At 37.4% G+C, this 17277-nt stretch overlaps 1 protein-coding gene across 3 annotated transcripts in view; it reads left to right on the top strand.

Moving 5' to 3' along the window:
- GluRIB (Glutamate receptor IB) overlaps positions 1 to 17277 on the top strand; it is a 323616-nt gene that overhangs the window by 252834 nt on the left and 53505 nt on the right. The gene's annotated exons all lie outside the window — the stretch shown is intronic.

The following is a 17277-nucleotide window of genomic DNA, read 5'->3' as shown; positions in this document are numbered from 1 at the left end:
ATTTATTTATGGAAGAAGAGCGACTGTTGTCTTTCTAATGTCAACGTCAACTGTAGATATGAAGTACACACGGTGCGTCTTAACTAAATTTAAATCAAAGGCACGTTCACCTGCGGATTCTGAAACCACTACTCAAAGAACAATGTTCATAGATGGAAACAATCAAAAAAACAGACAAAAAATTGCCTAGGGGTTTTTAAATAAATAGAGGTCAAAGTTCACATTTTTAGGTTTTCAATATTTTGTTTGGGAACCGCAAGTCCTATGGAAATGGGATTAAAAAAGCTAGTAGCAGTGAAAAGTATCTGCAAGATTGCCCTTTACGATATTTTCGTAGGTTTTGCCGTTTTTGTGATATAGAAGTTCAAGTTGGGTCAATGAATGCACTGCTTATAAAACAATGTCATGCACGGTGCGCCTAAACTAACTTTAAATGAAAACCGCTTGAACCTGGGAAGGTTTTTGCGGATTCTGAAACAGCAATGTGTAAAACTAAAAAATCACGGTCAAAGGTCACATTTTTACGTTTTTTTAGGTTTTATAACGAGTGGTTTTGTCTAAGGCTGAGGTAAGCTCAGTCGTCTCCAGGGTCAACTCAAGGACCCACAAACCTTAAGTGATAACACGAGTTTTATAAGTTCAATTCTTTATTTAACTCTGGGGTGTTAATGTAATGAATAGTACGTTAGTGGAATTTCAGATTTGGTTGGATATTTAAATGTTATTCAGATAGCTATATGATTGTATATATGTAATTGGACAAATCTGGTGGTAGATCGGACCCTCGGTTCCTCTGCTTTGGTACACGGGTACGCTGGGAGTCACACTGGGCCGTTGACTAGTCTGGTTCTGGTTTAATACGAGCGTCTTCCAATGAGATGATAACTGGTTACGAGCGCTGAATGGCGAGCGAGTAGCTGGCTACGTGCGTTGAGCGCTGCTGAGCGATGAGCTGGATGCGAGCAACGAGATGGTTACGGGCGAGTAGCTAGATACAAGCGTTGAGCGGGGAATTGATCACGGCCGGCTACGAGCGTTGACTGGTGAGCGAGTAGCTGACAGCAAGCGTTGACGGTGGATTAGTGAGGGGCGAGCAGCGGGCTACGAGCGTCGACTGGTGAGCGAGTAGCTGGCTAAAAACGTTGACCGGACGAAGCGATGAGCTGGATGTGAGCGTTGGTCGGCGAGCGGGTAGTTGGCTACAAGCGTTGACGGTTCGAAGCGGGGAGCTGGATGCGAGCGAGTAGCGGGCTGCGAGCGTTGGACGGTGAGCGGGTAGCTGGCTACAAGCGTTGACGGTTCGAAGCGGAGAGCTGGATACCAGCGAGTAGCGGGCTACGAGCGTTGGACGGTGAGAGGGTAGCTGGCTACAAGCGTTGACGAGGCGAAGCGGTGAGTCGGGTGTGGGTGAGTAGCGGGTTACGAGCGTTGGACGGTGAGCGGGTAGCTGGCTACAAGCGTTGACGAGGCGAAGCGATGAGCTGGGTGCGGGTGAGTAGCGGGCTACGAGCGTTGGACGGTGAGCGGGTAGTTGGCTACAAGCGTTGACGGTTCGAAGCGGGGAGCTGGATGCGAGCGAGTAGCGGGTTACGAGCGTTGGACGGCGAGCGGGTAGCTGGCTACAAGCGTTGACGAGGCGAAGCGGTGAGCTGGGTGTTTGAGCTGGCAAAGAGCGTTTGAGCTGGCAAAGAGCGGGGGAGCTGGCAAAGAGCGGTTGAGCTGGCGAAGAGCGTTTGAGCTGGCAAAGAGCGTTTGAGCTGGCAAAGAGCGGGGGAGCTGGCAAAGAGCGGGGGAGGTGGCAAAGAGCGGGTGAGCTGGCAAAGAGCGGGTGAGCTGGCAAAGAGCGGTTGAGCTGGCAAAGAGCGGGGGAGCTGGCAAAGAGCGGGGGAGCTGGCAAAGAGCGGTTGAGCTGGCAAAGAGCGGTTGAGCTGGCAAAGAGCGTTTTTGAGCTGGCAAAGAGCGGTTGAGCTGGCAAAGAGCGGTTGAGCTGGCAAAGAGCGGTTGAGCTAGCAAAGAGCGGGGGAGCTGGCAAAGAGCAGGTAGCCGGCTACGATAAGGTCAAGTACACTCGTTACTTACAGGTTACTACGACTGCGGTCAAGCCACACATCACTTCACTTGTACTAACTCTGGTTCTCGACCAACTCAATGGTGAAATTCTGAACATCATATATATATGCGCTTGCAAAGTGAATGCGAAGCACATGTGGCGCGAGTTGTCAAAAAATGCACCAGAATCAATGTTAACATGTTGACTGCAATATGAATGGTGGTGCGAAATTAGAATGTGTTGTCAACAAGAGTGATGTGTGGTGTGCGTATGTATGTTTGCCTTTGATGCCAAACGTATGCTAGGGTGGGGAGTGTTGACGAATAGGCAACTGCTTTATGGTTGTTGTTGGTTGGCACCAGTGTGGTGTCTTGTGTGTAGTTTTGTCCAGGTACCGAGGGTAAACCGTGTATTAGGATGGGTAGTGTTAATGAATATTTTTCAGTGAATTGGGGAAATAATTGATAGGGGAATGTATGTAAAATGAAATAAAAGCAGCATTGGTTTTATTTTATTAATTATTATTGATAATAAGGGTTTGCGGTAATAAAAAATTAAACGGGCGTATAGGTAGGTGTAACGTTTGCTTAAAAACTGCAATGAAATGGGTAAATGTTGTAGCAGTGAAAATTCTGTAGGGGAGTGACCTTTATGATTTGTTCCTATGTTTTAAAATTTTTGAGATATAGAAGTTCAAGCCACATTTTTAGGTTTTTTGAGGTTTTCACTGCTACAACATTTTCTCTAGTCCCTTTTCCATTGGACTTGCGATTTCCAAGCAAAATTGCGAAAACCTAAAAATGTGAACTTTGACCGCGAACGTTGTAGTTTCAGAATCCGCAAAAACTTCCCAGGTGTAAGCATCTTCCCTTTAAAGTTGGTTCAGGCGCACCGTGTACATGCAGCGGACTCTTTTGGACAACAGTTTTAAGTACTTATTGTAAATATTTGATGTTTTTCCAGGTTCCCTTATAATTGTCGACATTCTTAAATCTGTTGTTGTTTACTACCACTTTTCTGTATGATCGAAGTCTATCACAATGAATTTCGGTTGTCAGATGTTTTACTTTGGGGATAGAAATTCCAACTGATGTGCCAAAGACATTTTCCTTTTCCAATTTTGGTATTAAAATTGCTAGGAAATTTACATATACATTTGCCCAGTTGACGCCACGGATGAGTGTCCACTTGGCATGTAAAAGCCGGTCAGGGCAGTTGCTGGATATCTTTCATACCCTAGTGAACTTTTAGCTTGCCCCATTGTGACGACCCGCTTCCATACAGACCCTATTCCTTCCGGCCCAACGCTACCTTTTATTCCGGCTGTGCTCAGGGATAATGGGGGGTGCTCTTACCGGAATGAATCAGTCTAGGTCGACCAAGAAAAATTAAAATGTTTAGGTAGCATTATCTTAAAAATGCAAATTGACGGGGGAAACTTATTTATTTCGGAAAGAAATGATAAAGGGATAGATTGATGTTGTCTGTCTTCCCAAAGGCCAATAACCCACCCAACCTTGCCGACTTTCTAACTTATATTGTCAGCACACACGCCTTTTAACATAGCCCTTCAATTTCGTGGTAAAATAAGTTGAAATCTGTTTAAAAATTCATTTTAAACGTTTAATTCCAAACAAAGATTATTAACAAAATATTGTAAAAAAATATCTACAATTATAAACCGTGAATATAAATTCTTTAGCATAATTTAACAAATAACGCGATTGGATTGATATAACGCGAATATAACGGATTATAGAATGTTTATCGTATATCAATGTAAACAAGAAAATAATAATAACAGTATTACGTTTAAAAGATTAAATGTTTTGACCACTCAACATATTTGTTTTATACTAAATATTTAAAATACGTTTATGTATATTCCATGTAATACTTACAGTTTTCATTATCCTTTTCAACAAGCGCTTGCAGAATGGACCTTGAAAATCTTGACAAGAATAATTTGAGTGGGAATAAAATGTGTTGAGAAGTTTAAAATTAACTTAATTAATTAACCATTAATTAAAATAAAACTTAATTGTTATATATATGATGAAGCTAATCCAGATGATGTTCTTCGATTAATTGTTTGACATAGTAGCCTTGTATTGATCCATTTTACGCAGAAGGTGCAGGAAAATAGTACAAAGCTGGGATGTGATTGCTTAAAATCTTTATAATTTTATCCAGACGTTGAATACAGACGATATAGATAGACCATGTCGCCCATAGATTTAGAAAATCGATGCATGCGTTCGATAAAAACTTGGCCTTATGAATTCATACAGCAGATTATAATTCTTTAGACGAAAATCAGCAGAAGTTCTTAAAACAATTTTATGGAAGCCAATATCCTTTCAAATTCAGCAGCAATTCTTTAAAACATTTTACGTAGGCCAAAGTCCTTTTTATTTTTATTGTACAAAATTGTCCAAAAATATCCTTTCAATGAAAAATATGTACTTGTATATTCCCAAAATAAAAACTTATAGTGCTCACACCATGTTAAGCCACTGCCTACAACAAATGTGACACCATGGGAAGATCAGCGTTCATTGAACTGAAAAAGAGGCCAATATAAATCTTTCAACTTGTCAAACAAGGCTGTGGCATATTGTCTTACCATACCTACGTCACTCCATCTTGTATCCAATTGTATAAGTGTCACTTTACCCTTTCCCTCAACTACGTCATCTTACAAAGAAATTTTAATTTTATATTATTTAATTTATAACTTCAGCAATTAATTTCACTTGTTAAATAATTTCATCAAAAACATGTTACTCCAATTAAAAACTGGCACAAAATTATAATTTTCTAGTATAAAACAATTACAAGATGAGGCATTAAATTAGGTTTTTATAACGGAATTTATTATCCCCCACCGTGCTTAATACGTTTGCCATTTAACTTTTTACGTACTTTGCACGTTGAGCTTATGCAAAGGCATAATCATTATTAAGGCAACAAATCATGGAAACGGAAAAGATAACAGGTCCAAGTGCTGAAAGAAAGAATATTCATGAGTTCTAAAAAGGTTTTTGGCATCATCATCTACCCGGTTGGATGTTAAATAGCTTCCCTCATATAACCTTAAATGAATTTTATACTAATTAAGGACTACCTGTATAAGCAAAAATATATGTAGACCTGTGTATATGTATACATACATATTTATATATGCCAGTACTTAGGAAGCAACAGCCAAAAATAATTGTTGGCATTGCTGACAAGGAACAATGTTTTCAAAAGACACACACTCACACAATAATATTTAAAATTACCTACGCACACAGTACTTGAATCTGTCGTTCGAGCAGTCAGTTTCTAAGTACTGCCACAGTTATACACAACAACATACGTACGTACAAACACAACAACAGCAATCAGACTTATGAATAATATTTTAGTTAACTTGATTCGAATAAGTAAGCACGAGAAAACGCTGGATATGTTATTCTGAGTTCGGGGGGTTCGTCTTATGTCGCATTAAGACATTTTTGTGATGTTGTTGCTGTTATTTTTATTTTCTGGGAAGCTACACCAGCAGCTAATAACGACAACATTTAACATACTCTGAACCATAATAACACTCAAGTACACATATGAAACAGCAATACCCGTATTTTGTTTGTATGTAACAGTTGTTAAAGTAATAACAACAAGTACGTTGACATAAATTAAATGAATAACATTTGCTTTTCGTTGTTTATTTGTCACCGAAACATACATATGCACTACATATACAGTGGATTCCCGAAGGCATATGTTTAGTAAGAAGGAGATGCCAAATATGTCTGTGCAAATAAAAACACGATTTTATTAATATTTGATTTGTTGACATCTCAAGGGTCACATCACAACTTGCATTTTTTGTTGAAGTCAATGGTGAAGGTAGAAGTCTCCAAAATTGGGTTTCCGGCAAAAACTTGCATAGTCTAAAATTAAGGCGTAGAGTTTTTGATTAAGTGATTGGTGTAAGCGTTATTTAACCCAAACAGCGGGCATCGAGCCTCCTACAAAAATATCACATTTACAAAAATGTAACTCCTCAGCGTAACTAATTTTTCAGACATTTCCTGATTCAAATACTTAAAACTTCTAAAAATGTGGTCATTGTCTATACCATTCCGCTGTAAATATAACAAGCAAGAATGTATCAGTCAGCTGTGCCATGATGACCACAAAAAAAGCAAACACAATAAGTATGCCATATATAAAATATATTTGCTTCAAAATTCGCAGAATCTGTAGGTACGTTAAAATAAGTTTGGAAGATATATTTTGGAAATGTTTAGAGTTATCTTGTACACTATCCATTTTAATTTGTTTAATTCAGACAGGTTTTTTGTGCTTTTGGGCCATTATCTCAGGAAGAGTGGACTTATTTCGGGAAAATATGTACCGTTGTAATAGGGACCTTGAACTCAACCTTCTGCAAAAATGTTCAAATGGATCCGAGACTGGTCCTCAAACTGCATATTTCCCAAATTTTGTGTGAGAGGTAGCCTAAGGTCGGGACCGACAGTTCATATTCCAATCTAACACATGAATAGATGAAGTAATACGTAGAGATGGGAAATGGGTAAATACCCATTAAAATAAGTAAATTGGGTGCAAATGGGTAAATACCCAGGTATTTACCCAATATGTGGGTAAAAACTACAGAAAATAAAATCATCCAATTAGATGCTAAAATGCTGTGTTTTAGCAAATTTTAACTGACTATGAATAAAATTACCTCTTTAGGATACGGGACAAGTTAAAATATGACCAATTTTGGTCCATATTTTGGTAATTTTCTCAATATTGGCAGAAAAACACAAATTCTGGATCGAGATCCAAAGAAATCAGATGGATTAACCCACGATTTCAGTGAAAAATCTTGAGATTTACGTCCTCTTTTTTTACTTACTTACTTAGCTGGCCAATTACAGAACATTTGTTCCATAGACCGAACTAAGAACAGATCCCCAATTCTCTCTGTTTAGTGCTTCGCTTTCTGGAATACCACGCCTTGGATGAAGGGTCATTTGCACGGGTAGTATCAGTATTTTGTAAAGCGTTATTTTTGTTTGACGAGTGGCTTTGTTTTTAAAGTGCTTGCTTAAGCCAAAGTAGCATCTGTTGGCCAATAAAATTCTTCTTTTTGTTTCACAACTGATGTTGTTCGTTGTGTTTACGGCGGTGCCGGGGTATACGAAGTCTTTTACTACCTCAAAATTGTAGGAACCAACTTCAACAGTTGGTCCGATCTCAATGGACGCATTGCGCGTCGACACCATCAGCTTGGTCTTCTCGCCGTTTACCGCCAGACCCACTTTAGCAGATTCTCCTTCGATTTTCATAAAGGTATTAGTTACTTCTTTTACTGTTCGTCCCATGATGTCTATATCATCAGCATAAGCAAGTAACATGTAGCTATTGGTGTAGATTGTGCCACTTCTTTTGACGTTTGCCTCTCGTATAACCTTTTCTAACAGGATGTTGAAAAGATCATACGAAAGGCTGTTTCCTTGTCTGAAACCTCTTTTGGTACAAAACTCTTCGGAGAGGTTCTTTCCTATTTTAACTGACGATCTTGTTTCAGTTAGAGTCATTTTACAAAGCCGAATGAGCTTTGCGGGGATACCAAATTCAGACATTGCTTGGAATACCTTTGAACGTTGCGGGCTGTCGAAGGCTGCTTTATAACACTATACAACACTGAAAATGCAAACAACTTCTAGTATGCATTTTTTGTAAGTACATATTTAGGATACAAAAACCCTAGTAGGGTTTTGTCCTGTCAGATCCAGTTCCGATTTTATGGCCTCATCTAAACCGGGCTAAATCTACACTTTTTTGAATTTATTAGGCCTTTATCTCAGAAACGAATAGGAATTTGGCAATATTGTAGCCCTAAGCTAGTAGAACTTATATGCTGTACAGACCATATAAGAAAAACTCCATCTAAAGTACAGTACACATTGTCAGTTTTGAATGACGATTTTTTGCAATTATCGATAACAGTCCAACCGTCCAGCAACCACAAAATATTTTGTGGTTGCATGATGAATGACAAAAATGAACGGCCACACCAGCAAGCAACAACAAAGCTGTCATACAAAACTGACAATGTGTACCCAGCTTAAGGCATCAAAATCGAAAAAAATATAGAAAAATTTACATAATTGCTGAAATTCTGGTCAGTATCGGCTAAACTATTGGGAGTTGAACCAAGTAACCTTTTGCAAAAATCTTCCAAAAAAAGTTCTCTACATTTCGCATTTCGTATTTCACCACATTATTGACATTTTTATTAAATTATTAGGGGCATTTTACATGTCATTAAATGTTCTGAAGAGTTGTGTATCACATTCCAGGAAATATTTTTCCAAAAGAAAATATTCAGAAAAAATTAACGGTTTTGGAGATACGGTGCGAAATGTATAAAAATTGTGGAATTTTTGCATATATTTTGAAATTTGAGGAAAACAAGTAGATTTTCGGGTTCATTATTTCTCCAAATATTTTATTCTTGCTTCAGAGGTCAGAAGAAGATTCGAATTTCTTTAAAAACTCAATATTTAACCATGTTTAGATGGGGCCATTAAATCGGAGCTGGATCTGACACAAAAAAACCCAACTAGGGTTTCTTGTCGTTTGGGAACGTACTTTCAAAAAATCCTCAGTTAGAATTGTTTGCACAAGATGACCTTAAAAATGTTGCACAGTGTAATCGACAAAAAGGTGGTAGGTGTCGATCTGCATCTCTTGGGTCTTCTCCAGGATTCGCCGCAGGGTAAATATCTGGTCAATGGTGGACTTGCCAGGTCTAAAGCCGCATTGGTATGGTCCAATTATTTCGTTGACCATAGGCGATAGGGAGAAGACTTATGCCCATATAGTTGGAGCATAAAGTCTTATCTCATTTCTTATAGACGGGACACAGGATGCTCAGGTTCCAATCGTCGGGTACGCATTCTTCCTGCCAGAGGGAGCTAACTAGCTGATGCCTACACCTTATCAGCGTGTCGCCTTCGGTTTTAAAAAGCTCGGCTGGTAGGCCATCAGCTCATGCTGCCTTATTGTTCTTCTGCCGGTTTATTGCTGTCTTTACCTCAACTTGGCTTGGGTGGTATACATTCAATACCATCTTCTGGGATTGGATCTGTGGTATCTTTGTCGCCTTCGCTACTATTGGATACCAACGGTTTGGAAAAGTGCTCTTTCCATATCCTTAGCACACTATCTGTGTCAGTTACCAGATTACCTTGCTGGTCTCTACAGGAGGATGTTCCAGTTCCAAAAGCCATCAGTTTGATGTTTCACTCTTTGGTAGAATTTTCGGACTTCATTCTGTCTCCTGTATATCTCAATTTGTTCACACTCCCGCTTTTCCATTTCTCTCTTTTTCTTGCGGAAAAGACGTTTCTCTTCTCTTCTTTTCTCCCGATATCTCTCTCGTGCGCTACGCGTTGCTACTGATTGTAAAGTAGCTCTATATGCCGCATTTTTATCTTCGGTAGCAGCACGTCACTCCTGGTCATACCATGAATTCCTTTGTGGAGGTCTCTGGAAACCAAGTATGGATTTTGCGGCTGTTTGCATGGAGTGGGCAATATTTTGCCATTGTGTTGTTATGTTATCGGGACAAGGAGTGCTCGCGTTAAGCAATTGGGCTAGTTGAGTGGAATATGCTGTGGCTATCTGTTGTGTTTGCAGCCTATCGATGTCCAACTTCCGCGTTGTGTCTGTTCGTGCTTTATTTGCAACGTTTAGACGGGTACGTACCTTTGCTGCAACAAGATAGTGGTCCGAATCAATGTTTGCGCCTCGGAACGATCGTACATCCAACACGCTGGATGAATGTCTTCCATCTATCACAACATGATCAATTTGATTACTTGTTCTTTGATCTGGGGACAGCCAGGTGCCCTTATGAATATCGAGATGATTAAATCTGGTACTGCTAACTACCATGTTTTTTGCAGCTGCAAAGTCTATCAGCCTCATACCATTGTCAGATGTTTCACTGTGGAGACTGAATTTCCCGACTGTTGGGCCAAAGATATTCTCCTTTCCAATTTTGGCATTAAAATCGCCTAGAATGATTTTAATGTCATGGGCAGGGCAACGGTCATATGTTTCTTCTAAGCGCTCGTAAAATATATCTTTGGTCTGTTCGTCCTTTTCTTCAGTGGGAGCATGAGCGCAAATAAAGCTGATGTTGAAGAATTTAGCTTTTATTCGAATTGCAGCAAGTCTTTCATTCACTGGGCTGAAGCTGGATACCAGATGTTTTAGTCTCCGACTAACTACGAATCCGCAACCAAACTCATGCTTTACGTCATGGCAGCTATAATACAGTGCGTCACCTTTAGGTGTTGTTGTGACGCCTTTCCCAATCCATCGTATTTCCTGTATGGCAGTAATATCGGCCTTGTACTTTTCAAGTACGTCTGCCAATGCGAAGACTGCACCTTCTCTATAAAGAGTGCGAACATTCCAGGTGCAGATTCGCAGATCATGGTCCTTAAAACGTTTGCGGGGTTCGTCAACTTTAGAGGGGTTTGTTTTTCTTTTCTTTCGTTTTTTCATAGTAGGCTGTTTTTTTCTAGGGGAGGGTTACTAACCCGACGCCCAAACCCAAGTTTTTAACGTTCTTATGGGTGAACGCGCGGCACATGTTAGCTCACTACCTTTAACGGGTGTTAAAGGCAGTTCCCCAGGTGACACCACGGGGAGGTCAGTGTCCACTTGAGATGAAAGAGGGACGAAGATAAATCCTGGGCTTTGCCATGTTAAAACCGGTAAGGACCGTTCCTTGGTATCTTCCATCCCCTACGTCACAGTTTTACAAGGCTGAAATACTCAGAAAATGTCGCCAACATTACTGAGGGGTATTTTGCCACCGTTAAAAAGAGTTTGATGTTGGCTGGCCGGGGAATCGAACCCACGACCTTCAGCGTGCAAGGCGGGTGTGCATACCATTGCACCACGGTGGCACCCACATTACCATACCGAAATGGCTTAAATATATATATTCCCAAGAAGGTTTAAGCCACATTATCTAACGGAAGTACATTAAATTTAATATTTAGTATTGACAGTTAGCATGCAACAAGCGGAAGTAGAAATGCAAGTGTCAATAATGTTTTTGGTCTTGTTTATTCTAATCATGACTGTTGATCTATTTTTATAATCCCCCATATCACTTACTATACCAAATTGTTTAATAAAAAAACATTTACTCCTCTATGGCTAATAAATTTTGTTTGTTTATTTCTGCATTAATGCAGGGTATGATATTATTCATATATGTACTTACTTATTTTGTATTAAAATATAATACCGACATAATGCCCCCAGAAACTATTTTGTTCAATATCTGCTGTGTTACTCTGAAAATAAAACAATATAGAAGAAAATTGAAATTATTTCTATTCATAAGAAATGAGAAGGAAACTTCAATTCAATACAAAATTAATGGTCTTATTTATATTCCTCCCACCTTCCATCCAACCACCCATTCCTTCTACAGCATTGTTGTACAAACAAAAACAAATTTTCTTCTATTTAGCAAGAGCTTAGAACCAGAGTCCTTAACATTTGTTTTTGAAGGTAGCATGAAATACGAGTATAACCAGCATGAGTTTAAGTCCCCCATGGTATTATTATTCAATGATATTTTATTTACATGAGTGAGTAGGAGTGATTATGTTATACCTGATTGTTGCTCCAAAGCACATGGATGCGTACATATGAACATGCATGTATACTTGCTTACTTTTACTTGTAACATATTTGTATACACATATACCGTATGTAGGTATAGCGGATTAAATAACATTAGCCATGTAATACATTTTTATACGGCTTTCCGCACATTGTTATTTTGTCATTTATTTCTTTTCCCCTAGCTCATGTAAAAACATATTCACTGGAATGTGTTTGTGTGTGTGACTGTGTATTATTTAATAATATAATATACCACACACATCAAGGTCATGTGTAAGAGCCAAAACAAAAGACATCAGAAACCCTACCAATTATTTGTTGTTGTCTTATATATCAACAGCTGTATTTAATGCTACTGGTCTTATTGAATTTCCTATGTCATTATTTGCCTGGGGAATGTCCTTCCACAGGTAGCTTAAATTCCAATTGATAGTTTGTGGCTTTTGTCTCCGTTTCTCCTTTGATATCAATCCGATATTATCATTGTAATTTGTCATACATATGAATTCATAGAATTTCAGTTTCAATTTTGTTCTCCAAAACAAGTCCAACTTAATGAAGCTACCGTATTCTCTGCTATTCTATTGTTATGCCTTCATTTAGACAGTTTCATATTTATAAGCTTTTCGAATGTTTTGTACAGAATAATGTGTTGTTATTTGAATGGGTGTATTTCTTGTTCGTTTCATAGTTCACATTAATACATATGTTCATGTGTATGTAGTAGACACACAAAGGTATGATAATAATGCCTGAGACCTTGGAATATTCATGTCACAAAGAACTTGATATGTGTTTGTATGTGTTATGATGAGCCAGATGAAAAAAGACAAGCAACAATATTACAATGATGTTGACAATGAAATCAAGATGCCTATTGTATTACTAACTTTGGATTCAACAGAAAAATTAGTTATGTATCTGGGAGATGTAACTAAGAAAATTATTTGGATTCCATACACGCATGTAAATTAATACAACTAGGTCGCAAGGTTGGAAAGGAATGAGAATGTTAAAAACCAGCTATTTTTTGAAATTTGTTGAGAACTCTCATTTAGGGGAATTTTAGCTTTTTTGGGCCTTTTTGGACGTATACATTTGTCGACAAACAAGTAAAAAAAATATCAGTCGGCTTTGCTGTCAGAGATATATAAAAAACCTATGTCTTTAGGGAGTTTTCAAAATTGTGAAAGTACGAACCGACAAAAATATGGATTTGGATTAAATTTGAAGCATTGTGGCGTTTTTTTTATTGGGATAGCGTTTGCAATTTTGTTTTTTCAAAATAGTCTGGCTTAATCCCATTGTTGTTGTTTTAATATTTTAAAACAACTATTTTATTAGTGGAAAAGATTTGGCATTGTCCGCCAAGGGGTAAGGCAGGGAATACAATAGTTTCGATCCACGCCACTGGATCTCATCAGTTCCCTTGTTTCTTGTTTGTGGATATTCTCCACCGAAGTTATTTTTCAATAACTTCTTCAACAAGAAACTTTTTATACCCAAACATCAATCGTCAGCTCGAAGTATAAAGGTAAGCAAAGAAAAAAGTTCAATGAGAAGTTTTTCCTTGGCAACCTCATACAACTCCGACGAAAGTGTCTGCGAAAACAATTCAAACCTCTTCCACTTGTATGTGTCGTCGAATTTTGACGAATGCACACACGAAAATTTGGTTGGTCTGCTTTACAGCAAAAACAACACAAAAGTTTTGCGGGGAATGTACCTCAAGGAATGGACCGATTTAGTCCATTTTGGAAGTGAGTCTTATTTTGGGAGTCATTCCTCCCGATAAATATCGCGACCACCTGTTATTTCAGTAAGTCACCATATAATTTAGAGGTTTTGGACCATTATATCAGGACAAATGTGCTTGCCTACAAAAAACATAATATCACTGTAACCAAGGCCACTATGAGTAAATTCGGTAAAAATTTCCAACGGATCATTGAATAGACCTTAATCGCATAAAAATGATGATCATTTGTGTAGGTGGTACCCCAATGAATGTACCGACCACTTTTGAACTTAAACTAAGTTTGGATAAAAGATCCAAAGTTTGTCTAAACTTCGGATCTCGATAGGTCACAGTTGATCTGTTTATGAAATATCGCCCGTACCATTTTACCGAATATTTTCGTACTTTTGCGGGGGAGGCACCGGAAGTAGTGGACCTATAAGCACCACCTTCGAACATGGTAGAATAAGAAAAGGTAGCAGCAATACACAGCTGACTGAACTGGGTTGTAACGTTAGTGTCAAATTTCATATGACATTTTATACATTTATTTCTAATTCGATGTACATTAGGAACATATATTTTTTGAGAAAAAAATATATCATTCGGAAAAAATCATTTCCCAGAAAGACTTCTTCATATCAATGATATGTAACCTCCTCCAAGTTCGAACGATGAGCCGCGCAGTAAATCCCCGCTTGTAGAGGCGATACAACGTTTGTTAACATGCGAGGTATTTTGTTAAAATTTAAAAAAATAAAGCCCTAATAAACATGTGCTTCTTTGATTTCTAAAACAAAACATTGAAACAGCTTCTCCTTTTTCTATGAATTTCCAGCGACCCCAAACTTTTCTGCAAGAATTCTACTTTCTGCGAGAATTTATGCATTTAGTGGAATGATGTGGAAACATAAAAATTGAAAATGTAACGAATTTTCATTCATGTTTTCCAAAGAGACAACCAAATGTGAAAAATTATTAATTTTTTAAATTCCATTAATTTATAGACATTTCCTTGTTTTGTTTACAAAAACAACTGGCAGTAACGTTACAAACAAAAACAAATTCCTTTGTGGTTGTTGTTCGAGTTGTATTTGTTGTAGTATTAACTTTACCTTGTATTTGTTCTACCATGACCTTCGAATTTCATTTAATATTCGAAGAAATTTTACGATATGCAAAGTGTTCGAGAGCAAAATATTACGACTGACAAGTTTTGGACCGAACCGGTTTGTCCGTTCGTGCGCTCCATCCAGAACACATGGGTCCATAGCGGGTTTTTATAGCTTTCGGGTTATTTTTTTTTTATTTTATTTTTATTGGGTGCCACCGTGGTGCAATGTCATGCACGCCCGCCTTGCACGCCGAAGGTCGGTGGTTCGATTCCCCGGCCAGGCAACATCAAAAATTTTTCAACGGTGGCAAATACCCCTCAGGAATGTTGGCGACATTTCCTGAGTATTTCAGCCTTGTAAAACTTCTCTACAAGTGGTGTCTTTAGAAACGCCGTTCGGACTCGGCGATAAAGAGTAGGTCCCATATCATTGAGCTAATATGAATCGGGGTGCACTCATTGATATGAGAGAAGTCTCCCTTGTCCCGTATTGGGATGTTGTGGAACAATGTTTTTTTTTTTTTTGTTATTTTCTCAGGAAGTATGGTCTTGCCCCTAAAAAAGCTTGTAACGTCGTAAAGGGGATGGCGAATACAAGTTGTTACGACAAAAATCAGAACGATTCGGGAGGAGTTATTTAAACTGCAATTTTTCGAAATTTTGTGTGGGAGGTACCCGAAGGAGTCGACCGATATGACCCATCTTCGACCTTGACCTATGTCTGGTGGAAATATTACGATGTGCAAAGAATGGATCAAATCGGTAAATTCCTTCGAGAGTTATCGTGCGCATAATTTTTGCGCAACATTTTGAACTTTTGTGGAAGAGTGGAGTGAAACCATATGGCTCAAATTCGAACTTAAACTAAGTTTGGACAAAATATTGCGAAAGCTAAATGTTGGATCATATCGGTTAACCCGTTTGAGAGTTATCGTGCGCTCCAGCCAGACAAATTGTCTGAAACGGATTTCGTCCAAACATACTTAGGGTCTAAAACCATTATTTCGATGAGGCATATTTTGCCCGTCCAAACATACTTAGGGTCTAAAACCATTATTTAGATAAGGCACCTTTATTTTTTGCTGTGTCAATGCTGCTTCTTAGCAAAACATTCCAGAGATATTGCGCCTTGAAAAAGTCGATTTCTGTAAAAACGATAGGTAAAAAAAATTTCACAATTTTATAATTATGGGTCAAAAACGAAAAACATTTTTGTTTGTATTTTTTGGTTTTTTTTCAGCTATCTAATAACAAATAAACGGTGCCGTGACATAACTCCCAACGGACATAACTCCCAAAACGATTTTGGGAGTTATGTCCGCCTTGGTTTGCGGACATAACTCCCAAATTTTTTGGGAGCTATGTCCGACCCCCCTTAGCGGACATAAGTCCCAATGGGAGTTATGTCCGTTTTTAAAATTTAAGTGATTTTTATTTAAATACAATTTTTATTTCAAATGTATAAGAAAAAAATTAAAAATTAACTCTATGTTCATATGCATTTTTCATATCATAAATAATGTATAATTGATTTAAAATTTTTAAGAAAATTAAGTACAAAATAAGTAGTAGCCATCTCAAATCGAACTATATTCAAAATTTGCCTTTAAACCTATTTTAAACGAAAAATTCTGCCTACAGGAAAATAAAAAGTTTTTGTTAAAATTCACAAATACTTTCTGGAAAAAATCGCACGATGTTTTACAAAAAATATTTTCACAATTTAAGAAGATAAAAAGTTTTTGTAAAAATATTCAAATACTTTCTGAAAAACGACAAGAGCCGCAGGCGAAAATATTTTTGAAAAAAATAGCCCGATTTTTTACAAAAATCTTTTACAATTTAAGAAAATAAAAAGTTTTTGTAAAAATGTTCAAATACTTTCTGAAAAACGAAAAGCGCCGCAGGCGAAAATATTTTTGAAAAAAATCGCGCGATTTTTTAAAAAATATTTTCACAATTTGAGAAGATAAAAAGTTTTTATAAAAATATTCAAATACATTCTGAAAAACTAAAAGCGCCGCAGTCGAAAATATTTTTGAAAAAATCGCGCGATTTTTTACAAAAATATTTTCACAATTTAAGAAAATAAAAAGTGTTTGTAAAAAATATAAAAAAAATTGAAATACTTTGTGAAAAACGAAAAGCTCCGCAGGCGAAAATATTTTTGAAAAAATCGCGCGATTTTTTACAAAAATATTTTCAAATTTAAGAAAATACAAAGTTTTTGTAAAAATATTCAATTACTTTATAAAAACGAAAAGCGCAGCAGGCGAAAATATTTTTGAAAAAAATCGCGCGATTTTTTTACGAAAATATTTTCACAATTTAAGAAGATAAAAAGTTTTTTATATTTTCACAATTTAAGAAAATAAAAAGTTTTTGTAAAAGTGTTCAGAAATATGTTCACAATTAAAGGAGATAAAAAGTCGAAAATATTTTTGAAAACAAAAATCTCGAGATTTTTTACAAATATTCAAATACTTTCTGAAAAACGAAAATATTTTTGAAAAAATAGCGCGATTTTCTTAACAAATGTTTTTACAATTTAAAACTTCTCCTAACTACTACTTACATAATTTCGGGCATAATTTCGTTTTTAAATAATTTTATGAAATCAGGAGGATTTTGTGGATACTTCGATAGTGG

Source organism: Musca autumnalis, unplaced genomic scaffold (assembly GCF_047663935.1).
Source record: "Musca autumnalis isolate F117 unplaced genomic scaffold, ASM4766393v1 scaffold_4, whole genome shotgun sequence".
In the NCBI taxonomy this organism is placed as follows: domain Eukaryota; kingdom Metazoa; phylum Arthropoda; class Insecta; order Diptera; family Muscidae; genus Musca; species Musca autumnalis.
Note: the sequence above shows the minus strand (reverse complement) of the source record. Positions and strands in the feature narration are given on the sequence as shown.